This window comes from Ochotona princeps, chromosome 6 (assembly GCF_030435755.1).
Source record: "Ochotona princeps isolate mOchPri1 chromosome 6, mOchPri1.hap1, whole genome shotgun sequence".
NCBI lineage: Eukaryota > Metazoa > Chordata > Mammalia > Lagomorpha > Ochotonidae > Ochotona > Ochotona princeps.
This window is the reverse complement of record NC_080837.1, coordinates 11,532,359-11,544,842: the sequence shown is the minus strand read 5'-3', so window position 1 is coordinate 11,544,842 and position 12,484 is coordinate 11,532,359. Positions and strand designations below refer to the sequence as shown.

General features: G+C 52.2%; 1 protein-coding gene across 5 annotated transcripts in view; it reads left to right on the top strand.

Annotated features, from left to right (window-relative positions):
- Positions 1–982: 982 nt before the first annotated feature.
- ZNF710 (zinc finger protein 710) overlaps positions 983–12,484 on the top strand; it is a 59,311-nt gene continuing 47,809 nt past the window's right edge. The window contains exons 1-2 of one of the 5 annotated variants that reach the window (XM_058665584.1): positions 985–1,601; positions 3,043–3,120. The gene's annotated coding sequence lies outside the window, so the exon portion shown is untranslated. Of the gene's footprint in view, positions 1,602–2,620; positions 2,640–2,913; positions 3,121–12,484 lie in introns of those variants that run through there. The other 4 variants (XM_058665586.1, XM_058665582.1, XM_058665585.1 and 1 more) reach the window with 4 other exon arrangements.

Genomic DNA, 12,484 nt, shown 5'->3' with positions numbered 1-12,484 from the left:
GGAAGGGAGGGAAGAAGCAGAGGGAGGGAAGGACTTCCAGGTGTACCTCCTCCATGAGCCAGTCCAGGTCTGCAGCCCCCAGCTCCCACTGCGTATTGTTTCCTGCGGAAACTTGGGGACCACCCCAGCCCCGCGTCTCTCCCCGCCCCCACCCCGGCTGCAGCGCTAAGCCCTAGGGTCCGGTATCCAGCAGGTGCCCAATACGTACTCGGCAACACGAAAAATGGGGGACCAACTTTGCTCTGGGAACTTCTAACCCATCTTCTCTCCCCCACCCCCACTCCACTCCTCCCGAGAAACCGAGGCCAGCGCAGGCACCCGGGCGCCCCATGAATAACTGACCCTTCCGTGGGCGGCTCTGCGCACCGGCTCCCCGACCCGCCCCAGCGGCCCAGGCCAGAGGCTGTGCGGCGCCGAGCGGCGGGGTGTGCCCCAGAGCGGGGAGGAGGCGAGGCTGGGCGCAGGCCCCACGGACCCTGCAGGGGCCACACCTCGGCTGCCCCCAGCAGTGCGCCCGCGGGGCCCGGGCTCCAGGCACCCGGAGCCCGCAGCCTACCCGGCTGCACCCGGGGCCCCGCGCGGCTCCCTTGGGTCCGAGCCGTCCAGGGCTTCGCTCCCTGCTGTGGCAGGCGCTCTCTCTGCTCCGGGCTCTGAGGGGACGTCTGTTTGCACGCCCATCTGCCTACTTTAAAAAAAAAAAATCTCTTAAGTCAAGACAGCACCTCGGGGGAGGTTGGGGGACGGAATCGAGAGGCCCCCGCCCCGCACTTGGGAAGGGGCCAGCACCCAGGGGTGGCACCCGTGCACCCCAACCCCGGGCCGGGCCTCTGAGGAGGGGTGTGTGTGTGTGAATGGGGGGCCCCCCCAAGCCTCCCGGAGTGGGGGGCGGGGCCCAGGCCTCTCCCCTCTTTGTACCACTCCCCCCCTTCCAGGCAAGGTTCTATCGTTCGTGCTTCCCCCGCTTCAGTTAATCTTTGTTCCCCTTTTCTACTAAGAGGAGGAAAAAAAAAAAGAAAAGAAGGAAAAAAGGCGTGACTTGATTTTCAAACGAAACTCCCACAGCAAACAAAACCCTTTTAGAGAAATAAGAAAGGAGGAAGAAGGAAGAAAAGCGGGAAGGGGAGGGTGAAAAAGAGCGAGAGAAGCCTGCAGGCTTTGAATTCGAGTGGGAGAGTTGAACCGAAAGGGAGAGAAAGAAAGGCAGAAAAATCCTCGCCGCGGTGGAAAGAGAAAAGAAAACTTGGGCTGACAGGCGGGGGTGCTGGGGGTGGAAGGAAGTGAGAAAACAAAAGAGAGATAAAAGGGCTGCTTCTGGTGTCTTCCTCGGCGAGCTGGCTGAGGAGGAGCTGTTTTACATCCCTTCACGTCAGCCCTGCCTCATTCCCTTCTTCCAGGGAGGGAGAGCGCGAGCGAGCGAGGAGGGGGAGAGAGAGAGAGAGAAAGAGGAGCCGGAGGGCGGGCGGCGGAGCGGCGGCGGCGGGTGCGCGTGGAGGCGGGCGCGCAGCAGCAACCCCGGCCGCCGTGGGCAAGCCAGGAGCCCCCGGCCCGGCCCGCCCGGCCCGCCCGCGGGCCCCAGCGCAGGAGCCGCGCCCGGAGCCAGGGTGAGTGTCCCGTGCGGCCCGCAGCCCCCGCACCCCGCCACCCCGGGGCGGCGCGCGGGCGAGGGCGCGGGGGGCGCGGGGGTGGGTCGCGGCGGCGGCGGCAACGGCCGGCCCGCCCCCCGTCTCTCCCCGGGGACGGCGGCGCGCAGGGCCGCGCCGCTGCTGCAAACATGTCGTCTTCTCCTTTCACTTCCACATTCCCTCATGCCGGAGAGCTGGAGGGAGAGCGGGAGAACCGGGGAAAGAGCGAGAGATGGCGTCCTGGGGGAGGGGGAAGGAGAGAGGGGGAAGGGAAAGAGAGAGGGAGCGAAAGAGGGCGCGAGCGGGTAGAGCGCGCGAAGGAGAGAGCGAGAGAGAGAGAGAGAGGGAGAGAGAGAGAGAAGCAAAAATGAAAGGAGAGCGCCGCGGCGGCGGCCGTGGTGGCGGCGCGGGAGGCCCGGGAGGCGGCGGCGACGCCGGGGCCGCACGTGGGTGTCCCGGCGCCCGCTGCGCTCCCCCCGCGCCCGGCCCGGGAAGCGAAGTTTCACCCCCTCGCCGCCCCGCCCCTGTTTGTGCCCGCAAACTTTATTCTCCAGCCGGGTGGGGTGGCTGCGCGTCCCCGCCAGCGGCTGAGCCGGGGGTGGGGGCTGGGGTGGGGGTCGGGGCGCCCGACCGGACCGCGGGGCGCCCGGCCCAGACTTGTTGAAGGTGATCGCCGGCTCCGCGGTGTGGGGAGACTGGGGGGCGGTCGGGGGTGCCGGCGGGGGGGGCTCCCTGCGGCAGCTCCCAGTGCTCAGCCCCTCTTCCTGGATGGACGTCCTCTGTCCGTCTGCTTGCGGTCATTTTCCTAATTGGATGGAGCTGTGGGGCGTGATCACCGGCGTCAGATCGGGTTCCCCCAGCCCCACAACCCCAGCTGCCAGGTGGGCCCGGAGGCGGGGGACTCGACGGGGCAGCCCCTGGCGGCTCCCCACGCGGTCGCCCAGCTCATCCAATCCGGCCTGGGTGCCACCGCCACCCCCCCAACCCCCCCCCCGCTAACCGCGGACTTGCTAACTAGTGCGTATCGGGTTGGGTTTTTGGTTGGGTTTTTGGTTGTTGTTTCAACTTGCCTTCTAAGATGACTTTTACAGTCGCTGCAATGGCTTGCCTCCAGTCTGAATTGTAGTTTGGGAAGATTGAAGGGGCCGGTTAGGTGCTTTATGGGTTAACTAAAGTACAGAATGATTGAGGTGGATTGGGCAGGGGCTGCGGGGACACTGTGAGGGGCGGGCCCTTCTCGGTCTGCCAAGGGTCCTCGTGGGCTACCCTGGAGTCGCAGGGATCAGTGCCTTGCTTGGGGCGGGGGATTGGAGTTTGGAGATCACACCTTAGTGCCTTCATTTCCAGGATAGAAAGTACCTGGAAAGCTCCTGACTATTCCCCTTGGACATTTGGGAGATTTTACAAAACTCCCCCACAGGTGTGTGCTAAGAAGGACTTTGGCTCCTGGGGGTCACCCAGCCAGCTCTGACGCTGTTTTCTTCAGCGCTGCACTTGTGTTAAGTAGAAGCAGCCAGAGTCCAATTCTGTGAGTACAGCCCCCCTCCCCCGACCCTGTGGTGGGGTACATCTGCATCTCCTCTGTGGCCTCAAAGACCCCGGGGGGGGGGGGGGGAGGCTCTCCCTGGGACAGGGGAGAGGGGCCCTTAGCTACTGACTAGTATTAGAATACTTGTATCTGATGTTAGCCATCAACACATACGGGCCTGTCTGGCTTTGGTTGTCCAGACCCAGCAAGGGCAACCCTTTCTAACTGCTTTGGGAATAATTTCTAGAAGTTTCCCGGTGGTCCTGTCTGAGGGTGGCCCGAGTAGAACGTATAATTGGTCACCTGTGGCTCTTACCACACTGGCATCTTGGCGATATACTGTGTGGACTGTGGGATGGAGCTGTGGGAGCCTCTTGCTGGTTCCCAGGCTGAGTCCCAAGTGTATCCCTGTCCCGAGATGTGTGTATGTGTTGGGGGCCGGTTAAGCCATGGGCCATTCACTTTGCAGGGGGCTCACTTCCATTCCAACCACATCTTTCCAACCAGAGACTTCTTTTCAGCTCTGTGTCTAGCAGCAAGGACTGACAGATGAGGCCTGGCATGGCATCAGAGTTGGAAGGGAGAGACTAATGGACCACCGGAGATTGTGCTATTTTAGGCTTCCCTGGTGGCCCCTAGATATTCCCAGCAAGGCTGTGCTCAGCAGGAAACGGGGCTTCTTTCGGGGAGGGAGTAAATAAATAAAAGGATGACTGCCTTTGGGAGGAGACACCATGCCTGCTGCTGACGTAAGGGGCGGGCTTCCCGCTTGGTCTGACTTCCTCCCTACTCCGCCACCACTTCCCAGGGATCTGAGCCTGCTAGGGCTCACATGAAGGGGGTAGATCAGCTCTTACACATAACAGCCAACAGAGGACCTTAGCGGTTATCAGAAGGAAACTGAGGCAGGAAGAAGGCTCCATGGCAGGAGCTAGTAGGCCAGTTGGTGGAGCAGGCCCTGAAACCTGAGGTTCCGGGACCAGTCTCCCGAGCCATTCCCGTGGGGCAGCCCCAGTTCAGTTCGGCCATGACAGCTTCGAACCCTGGGCTCCTGTTGCAGGGCTAAGCAAGGTGCATGTAGCGCCTGACGCTTCAGGTGCCTCTCACTTGCTGCCCTGGAGGAGTCTGTGTGTGACCACAAAGAGGACCGAGGTGTTTCTGTTTGTTCCAGCGCCGACTTCTGAGGCCAGCCGGCCCAGGAGGCAGTGGAACTGTCAGGGTGTTCCAAGATGTGTGGTTTTGCTTGGGATTGGTTAGGAAGAAGGGTGAGGTCATCCAGGAAGTTCACACTCGGGCAAGACCTAGACTCAGGCCCCGCTCTAGGGCTGGTGTCTGGTGGGCTGCAGAGTGAAGGTTCTGGACTTTACGAGCAGATGGAACCCATGAGTGACACCTGGAGGCAGGGGCCCTGGGGGTGATTGATGGGAGCTGCCAAGCTGTGCTGTGAGCTATTGAAGCAGAAGGGGGCTGGAAAGAAGAGAGACTCCCAAGAGGGGTGGAGCCACAGACTGGAGTGTCCTGCACAACAGAAGGGTGGTTTTGAAACAGACTTGGGTGTGGGGAGAACCGTGAGGGTGACAGTGTCATTTCAGGCCAGGGTGCTGCAGGGCTTCCTGTGCGCCATTGCCTGTGGTCCTCGAGAGGGCCAGCAATTGTGGTCTCATTTGGTGGCCTGGGAAGCAAGACAGAGGGTTTAGGGAACTTGTCTAAAAGGCTCAGAGCTGGTATCTGAAAGCTGGACAGATGGAGGGCAGACTGCGTCTAACCTGCTTGTATGCTAGCTATAGCATTGCAAACCAGAGCACTGGTTGGAGTCCCGGCTGTTCTGCTTCCCACCCAGCTCCCTGCTAATGTGCCTGGGAAAGCTACAGACGATGGCCCAGGTCCCTGGGCTCCTGTTATTCGTGTGGAAACCCAGATGGGGTTCTTAGCTACTTGCTTTGGTTTGGCTCCAACTATTGTAGTCCTTTGGGGAGTTTACCAGCAAAGGAAGATCCCTCTTCTCTTTCTCTCTGTCACTGCTTTTTAAATAAATAAAGTACATCTTTAAAAACTAGAAAAGCAGTGGTTGGTCTCCAGCAGAGGGAGGCTGGCTGGGGAGCCTTCTCTGCCTCCTTTGCCAGAGCCCCCCTACGTGCCTGGAAATGGTGGGTACAATGAGTGCTTCCTCAGTGTGTGGGGTCCTTAACTGCTGCCCTGTGCAGATGGTTAGTGGCCAATTAGGACTGTTTTGTGCTTGATAAAGTTTCAGGAGGCATTTTGAGTGCAGGTAGGTCTCCAGTTTAGTTTGGTTTGCAATGTAAGTGTGAGTTTCAAAAAATTTTTGGCACCAGAGTAATCTTTTGGATCTGTTTCTGGTGAACTTTTCAAAGTGCCCTTGCATTTGAAATGTGTGGACTTTTTAAAGCTACCAAACGGCGAAACGGCACTCTCAGTCTCGCGCCTCTTAAAGGCGCTCCCAGCTGCAAAGGAGCTCACCTGCCTGTCTACTTCCTGGGATGCTGGTCTGGCCCCTTGCAGGCCAGCAGTCGGTCCATGATGTATCAGACACAGTGTCGGCCCTGTGCTCCTCCTCACAGGGCTTGCCTTCTCCCTGGGAGGCAGACCCGGAACTTCTAATTACACAAGTCTTCTTTAATTACAGTTGTTAGAAAAGCTTCAAAGGAAAAAGGCATGGGGGTGGAGGGAGGGAGGCTGTCCCGAAGGCAGGACGAGGACATGGGGGAAGCCATGCTACCAAGGCTAGAGCAGCAGCCTGCTGACCTTGATGTAGGCCTTGCTGCCTTGCCTGTGGTGCCCGGGCCAGCAACATCAGCAAGTACTTGGGGCTTGTTGCAAATGCAGACTCTTGGGGCCCTGGGCAGACTTGCTGAATCCGCATCTCCGTAAGAGTCACGTGCAAGGCACTGGCCCTGGGAAGCACCCATGGACTCCAAAGCACTGACCGGGGCATGCATTCCGGCCAGGCGGATGACCTCGGTCAAGTCCCTGTTTGGGCAACCTGGGGCATCTCGCAGATGCCTTCTGGCTCCTCTCACCTAAGTTTTTCATGGCTTGTGCTTGTTAGAGGTGAGGACCAGGGCTTGTGTGCCTTGAGTCAGGGAGGGGGCAGGTAGCAGCAGTCCACATGCTGGTCTTAAAGTGAGAGCAGGCAGGGTCGAAGCACTTTGGGAAAGAAAGGAGAGAGGCACTGACCTGGAGTGCAGCAACACCTGTCTGCCAGCCTCACCCTTAAGTGCTTCATATGCCTGGGAAGAGGCGCTGTGTGCTAGCAGCTGTGTCTGGGTTCTGTGTGTGCAATGATAGGGTGGGGAGAACCCTGAACTCTCATCAGCTTCCAGGGAGCCCTTGAGAAATCAGTGTCCGCACTGCCCTTGTCCAGCTCTTTGGCTAGGTAGCACTTGCTGTGTGCCAGGCCCAGTTCTCTGAATAATATGTGTGTGTGTGTGTGTGTGTGTGTGTGTGTGTGTTTATACTGGTTGCTGGAGAAATGAAATGAAAGTAAATGTTTGTTTTGATGCAAAAAAAAAAAAATTTGAGACTATTTTATTTGAAAAGCAGAGTTACAGAGAAAAAAGGGAGAGACAGAGAGAACTTCTCTTTCATCCACTGCTTCTAGCCCTAGATGGCCATAATGGTGGGGTTGAGCCTGTCCAAAGCTAGGAGCCAGGAGCTTCTTCTGGATCTCCAGTGCAGGTGCAGGGTCCTGAGGCCTTAGCCCATTCTCTTCTGCTTTCTCAGGCCACAAGCAGGGAGCTGGCAGGGAAGTGGAGCACCTGGGACATGAACCAGCGTCCATATGGCATCCTAGCACATGCGAGAAGAGGACTTTAGCCACTGGGCTATAGCTCTGGGCCCTTTTCATGAACTTGGAGGGAGAGAGAGTATATAGGAAGCTGGAATCAGAGGCAGGTATCAAACCCAGACATTCACATACAGTAACTGCTACGCGTAAGCATTTAGCTTATTTATTTATTTATTTTCATTTAGTGTGAAAAGCAGCTTTACTCCCCAGATAGCTGTAATGGCCAGAGCTGGGCCAGGTTGAAACTAGAAACCCAGGGCTCAGGCCAGGCCTCTCACATGGGTGACCCACATGCTTGAGCTATAACCTCCCAGGCTGTGTTTTATGCTCATACCCCAAACACCACCAGCACCATGGACTTTCCGAAGCATTGTTATATTAACTGATTTAGATTGAGTTCCTTTCCCGAGGTCATACGCCTTGCATGTTGTCAGAGCCGGGATTGGAACCCCTGCGCAGGACACCTGCCTTAGGAACAGGGCAGGCAGGACTAGGGATGGGCTGTGAACCCTTTGCAGGTAAGTGTCTATGCACCTATAAAACAAAGGGTTTTGCCCAAAGAATCCTGTTATGACCAGTGCTCCCTGCCAGGTCAGCCTATGAAAATGCCTGTCACAGCTGGGCTCAGCTTATGCATATTTGTAAAGAATTTTAAAATGAGGTTGGTGGACCGAGCGCAATGGCTCAAAAGCTAAATCCTCACCTTGCAAGTACCATCATCCCATATGGGCTCCAGTTCATGTTCCAGCTACTCCACTTCCCATCCAGCTCCCTGCATACGCCCTGGGAAAGAATGGCCCAAAGCCTTGGGACCCTGTATCCATGTGGGAGACCTTAAAGAAGCTTTTGGCTTTAGATCAACTCAGCTCTAGCAGTTGTGACCATTTGGGGAGAAACTAGCCAAATGGAAGATCTTTTATCTCTCCTCCTCTCCATAAATCTGATCTGCCTTTCCCATAAAAGTAAATAAATCTTTAAAAAAAAAAAAAAAAAAACAAAGGGTCCGGCGCAGTAGCCTAAATGCGTCAGGATCCTATATGGGCACCGGTTCTAATCCCAGTGGCTCCACTTCCCATTCAGCTCCCTGCTTGTGGCCTGGGAACGCAATTGAGGGCGGCCCAAAGCCTTGGGACCCTGCACCTGTGTGGGAGACTTTGAAAAGGCTCCAGGCTCCTGGCTTCAGATTGGCTCAGCTCCAGCTGAGTAAATCAATGGGTAGAAGATCTTCCTTTCTGTCTCTCCTTCTCTCTGTATATCTGACTTTGCAATAAATTATTAAAAAATAAGATTGCTGTAGCACCGAAGGCTAAATGGGCATCTCTCTGGGTCTCTCCTCTCCTTGCTGCACTTTGGTGTCTTAGCTATGGTTGTATGCTACTTGCTTTGGCCTGCCTGGTGAGATCTCTTGGCCTCTGTCCCTATTCTTACGTTCCCATGTTATAGCTTTAGAGCTGTGTTTCTTTTATATTTAATCTAGTCTAGCATCTATGCTGTTTAACAGGGAGTTTGGGCCATTTACATTTTTATAGGTTTCTTTGTGTATTATATATATAAATGGATTTCTTCTTACCATCTTATTTTGTGCTGTGTGTTCTTTTTCTGTTTCTTCTCTGTTCACTATTTCAATTTGATTGATTGAAAGTTGTTTCTCTTCATTCTATTCTTTTTACTGCTTTGAATATACATACTCTGTTTCTGTTCTTCTGGTAATGTAGGCTACATAGAGTTTAAAGTTCACTGCTGTTTATATCTTTTATCACACAATGCTGTGTAATAGTTATCTGCATCTCTCTCCCAGTGGTGTTTTGTTTTGTTAGATTTGTTTAAGGTTTATTTATTTTGGGCCCGGAGCAGTAGCCTAGTGGCTAAAGTCCTCACCTTACACGCCCAGGATCCTATATGGGTGCTGGTTCATATCCCAGCTGCTCCACTTCCCATCCAACTCCCTGCCTGTGGCCTGGGAAAGCAGTCAGCGACAGCCCAAATCCTGCCACCCACGTGGGAGACCTGGAGGAGGCTTATGGCTCATGGCTTTGGATCAGCTCAGCTCCAGCCATTGCGGCCACTTAGAGAGTGAATGAATAGATGGAATATTTTGCTCTCTGTAGATCTACTTTTCCAATAAAAAAAAGTAAATCTTTAAAAAATTTATTTTGGGCCTGAGACAATAGGCTAGTGGCTAAATTCCTACTTGTATGCATTTTGCAGTAAAAATAATAGATTATTAGAAAGTCAGATTTACAGAGAGAAGGAGAGACAGAGTCAAAGATCTTCCATCCACTCTTTCACTCCCCATGTGGCCGCAACAGCCAGAGCTGAACCAATCCAAAGCCAGGAGCCCAGAGGGGTTTTTTTGGGGGGGAGGGGGTCTCCCATGTAGGAGCAGGGTCCTAAAGCTTTGGGTCATGCTTTTCTGCTTTTCCAGGACCACAAGCAGGGAACTGGATGGGAAGTGGGGCAGCCAGGACACGAACAAGTGCCCATATGGGATCCCAGGATCCCAGCATGTGCAAGGCGAGGATTTAGCCACTGAGCTATCATACTGAGACCTCCCAGTGGTTTAATTTGTCTTGTTTCTGATTTTAATCCCACAGGTTGGGTGCTCTATTTACTGTTTCCACACATTTCCATTTTGTTTACTCACTTTGTACCTTCTATCTCAAGGCCCTTCTGGGGTCAGAACGTAAGATGAAGCCCTTTTAATCATAAGCTTGTACAGTATTTGGCTGAGGAATTGCCAGTATTCCTGTTGTTCTTCCTCCCTAGTTTCTCCCTTGGGAGCTTCAGTTGGTTATGTAGTCAGTTTTATTCTGTCAACTTCTTTTTCACTTTAAAATTTTTTTTTATATATATATATTTTGGATATTTTCAGGATAATGTATCTTCCAATTCACTGATTCTCTCTCTAGTTACCTCTTCTGTTTAGCCTTTTCACAGAAAAATTTAGTACCAATATTAACTTGAAGATTTAGTATATTTGGTGTGTTTGTGGTTGTTTTTGATGCTCATCCATGGAGTTTTTACTAGAGATTATATTTAATCATGTTGAATGTATATATTTTGTATTCAATAGTTGCTGTGTTGCTTGGTGGTGTCTGTAGGTATTTCTTTTTCATTTTTACTACTGTAAAGAGAACAGATTGCATAGATGACATTCTAAGAAAAAAACATCTTATGCATTCCTGATTTTTGATTGTGAGCTTATGCATGTTAGAATTCCGTCCCTGAGAACTTGTGGAAAGATAGGGCAATAGTGCAGAGGGCCATGTTTCCTTTGACCGCATTCCCAAAACCCTGCTGTGAGATCCACTTTGTAACTTTCAGTCTAGTGCCCAAGTCCAAACCCACATGAAGGTCTACCAGTGAGACCGCAGATTTTCCGAGAAATCTTTTTCTTTTAAAAACCCTGCCCACAGCTGCCACAGAATCGGGTTACTTCCCTTCTGACTGAATGCTGCCAGCCACCCTGTGTTGCTGCATTGTTGTCTGATGGCTCTCTCTGGAGTTTTGGTCTCAGTACTGATCACAGGAGGCCAGGTGAAGCACCTGTCACCTCCTGGTCCCTCTCTGCACCCATGCCTTGCAGAATGAAACCAGTCCCTCCACATTTGAGCCTCCCTATGACATTCTGCTCCATAGGTTGAGTCTAACTGGATTCAGAGCTTTCTGATAGCTCACAGCTGCATCGTTGATTTCTGGAAGTCCCAGTGCCTGAGTCACTACCCAGCAGAGGGTGTGTTTAGTACATATCTATTGATTGGACAGAGAGTTTGTAGCAAAAAGGATGTTTCTGCTCAAATAGTAATAAAGAGAAATTGTAAGAACCAAGCTGCTTCTCCCGTGATTGTAGGCAAGTCTGGTGCACCTGCTAGGACCCCTGCTCCTTAGCTGTGACACAAGAGGCAGTGCTGCGGTCTCTGCTTGCTGTCAAAGGCTGAGATTCACTGCGGCTACTGTGACAGACGTGGGCCTAGAGTGTGACTTGGCTCACAGGAGGAGGGAGGGCCATGGAGAGAAGTTGCTGGAAGATAGGGAGGAGAGAGTTCTAAGGTAGATTCATAGGAATATGGCAGTTTTGTGACACGCAACAATTAGCTACTTGAAAAATAAACACATTATGAAAAATAAATTACAGATGAGGAATATTTTTCAAAACTAAATTGGGAAAAATTCTCTCTCAATATGACTTCAAACTCTGAAGCCATAAAAATAATAATACTAATGATAATGATCTAGGCCTGGCACAATGGCTTAGTTGGCTAATCCTTCCTCCTGCAAGCACCAGGATCCCATATGGGCACCAGTTTATGTCCCGGCTGCTCCATCCCCATCCAGCTCCTGCTTGTGACCTGGGAAAGCAGTGGAGGATGACCCAAAGCCTTGGGACCCTGCACCCATATGAGAAACCCAAAAGAAGCTCTTTTTTGCAACTACTTGGGGAGTGAACCAGAGGATAAAAGATCTTGGTCTCTCCTTTTCTCTGTAAATCTGCCTTTTTAATAAAAATAAATAAGTCTTAAAAAATAATAAATGAGTTAAGAATTTATGTATGGTAAAAGTTGTCACTAACAAAGCCAAAGTAGAAAAACATTCTTGTGATAGGTTTTTTAAATTAGGTTCCTTTCCTTAGTATTTGAAAAGCTCTACAAATCAATAAGAAAAATGGCACCAGGGTCACTGTGACACAGTGGATTAGGCCACTGCTGGCAAGGCTGGCATCCCATATGGGCACCAGCTACTCTCCTTCCAATCCGGTGTCCTGCTAATGTGCCTGGAAATACAGGAGAGAATGGTCCAAGTACTGGGCGTCTCTTACCTCCTATGGTAGAATTTCTGGCTCCTGGCTTCAACCTGGCCCAGCCCTGGCTGTTGCAGTCATTTGAGCAGTGAACCAGTACATGGAAGATCTCTGTCTCTCTCTGTTACCCTGGCTTTTAAATAAGTACTTATTATTTTTTTTTATATAAAAAAAAGACCATCAATCCAGTTTCTTGAGCAGGGCTAAGCATATAAGCCATATATAGAGAAAGACATACAAATGACTGTAACCATAGAAGATGTTCAGCCCATTGGCAATGAGAGAAGTGCAAATTTCCTCTGGGGATGTGACAACCAGGATCAACGTCCTTACCACTGTTGATGCAAGGGTGCATCAGAGAGGACCCTGACTGTATTTATTAAAATGAAGCCTGCATAGGCCGTTCTGCCTGTGGGACTTCCTCCTGCAGGAATGTGTGCTTACTTGTGAAATGAAACATTTTTTAGATAGCTTGTTGCATCATTACTTGTCTGGGTCAAAAAAAAAAAAAGTGGCCATGAGTACAAAATTAGTAAACAAATTATCCACCACCAATTGTGGCAATTTTAGCTGTAGGAAAACATGGACGGGGCCAACCTTGTGACAGAGTAGGCTGCAGCACCATCATCTGTATGGGTCCCAATTTGTGTCTTGGCTGCTTCACTGCTGATCCAGCTCCCTGCTATTGCACCTGGAAAGGCAGTAGAAGATGATCCAAGTCCTTGGGCCCC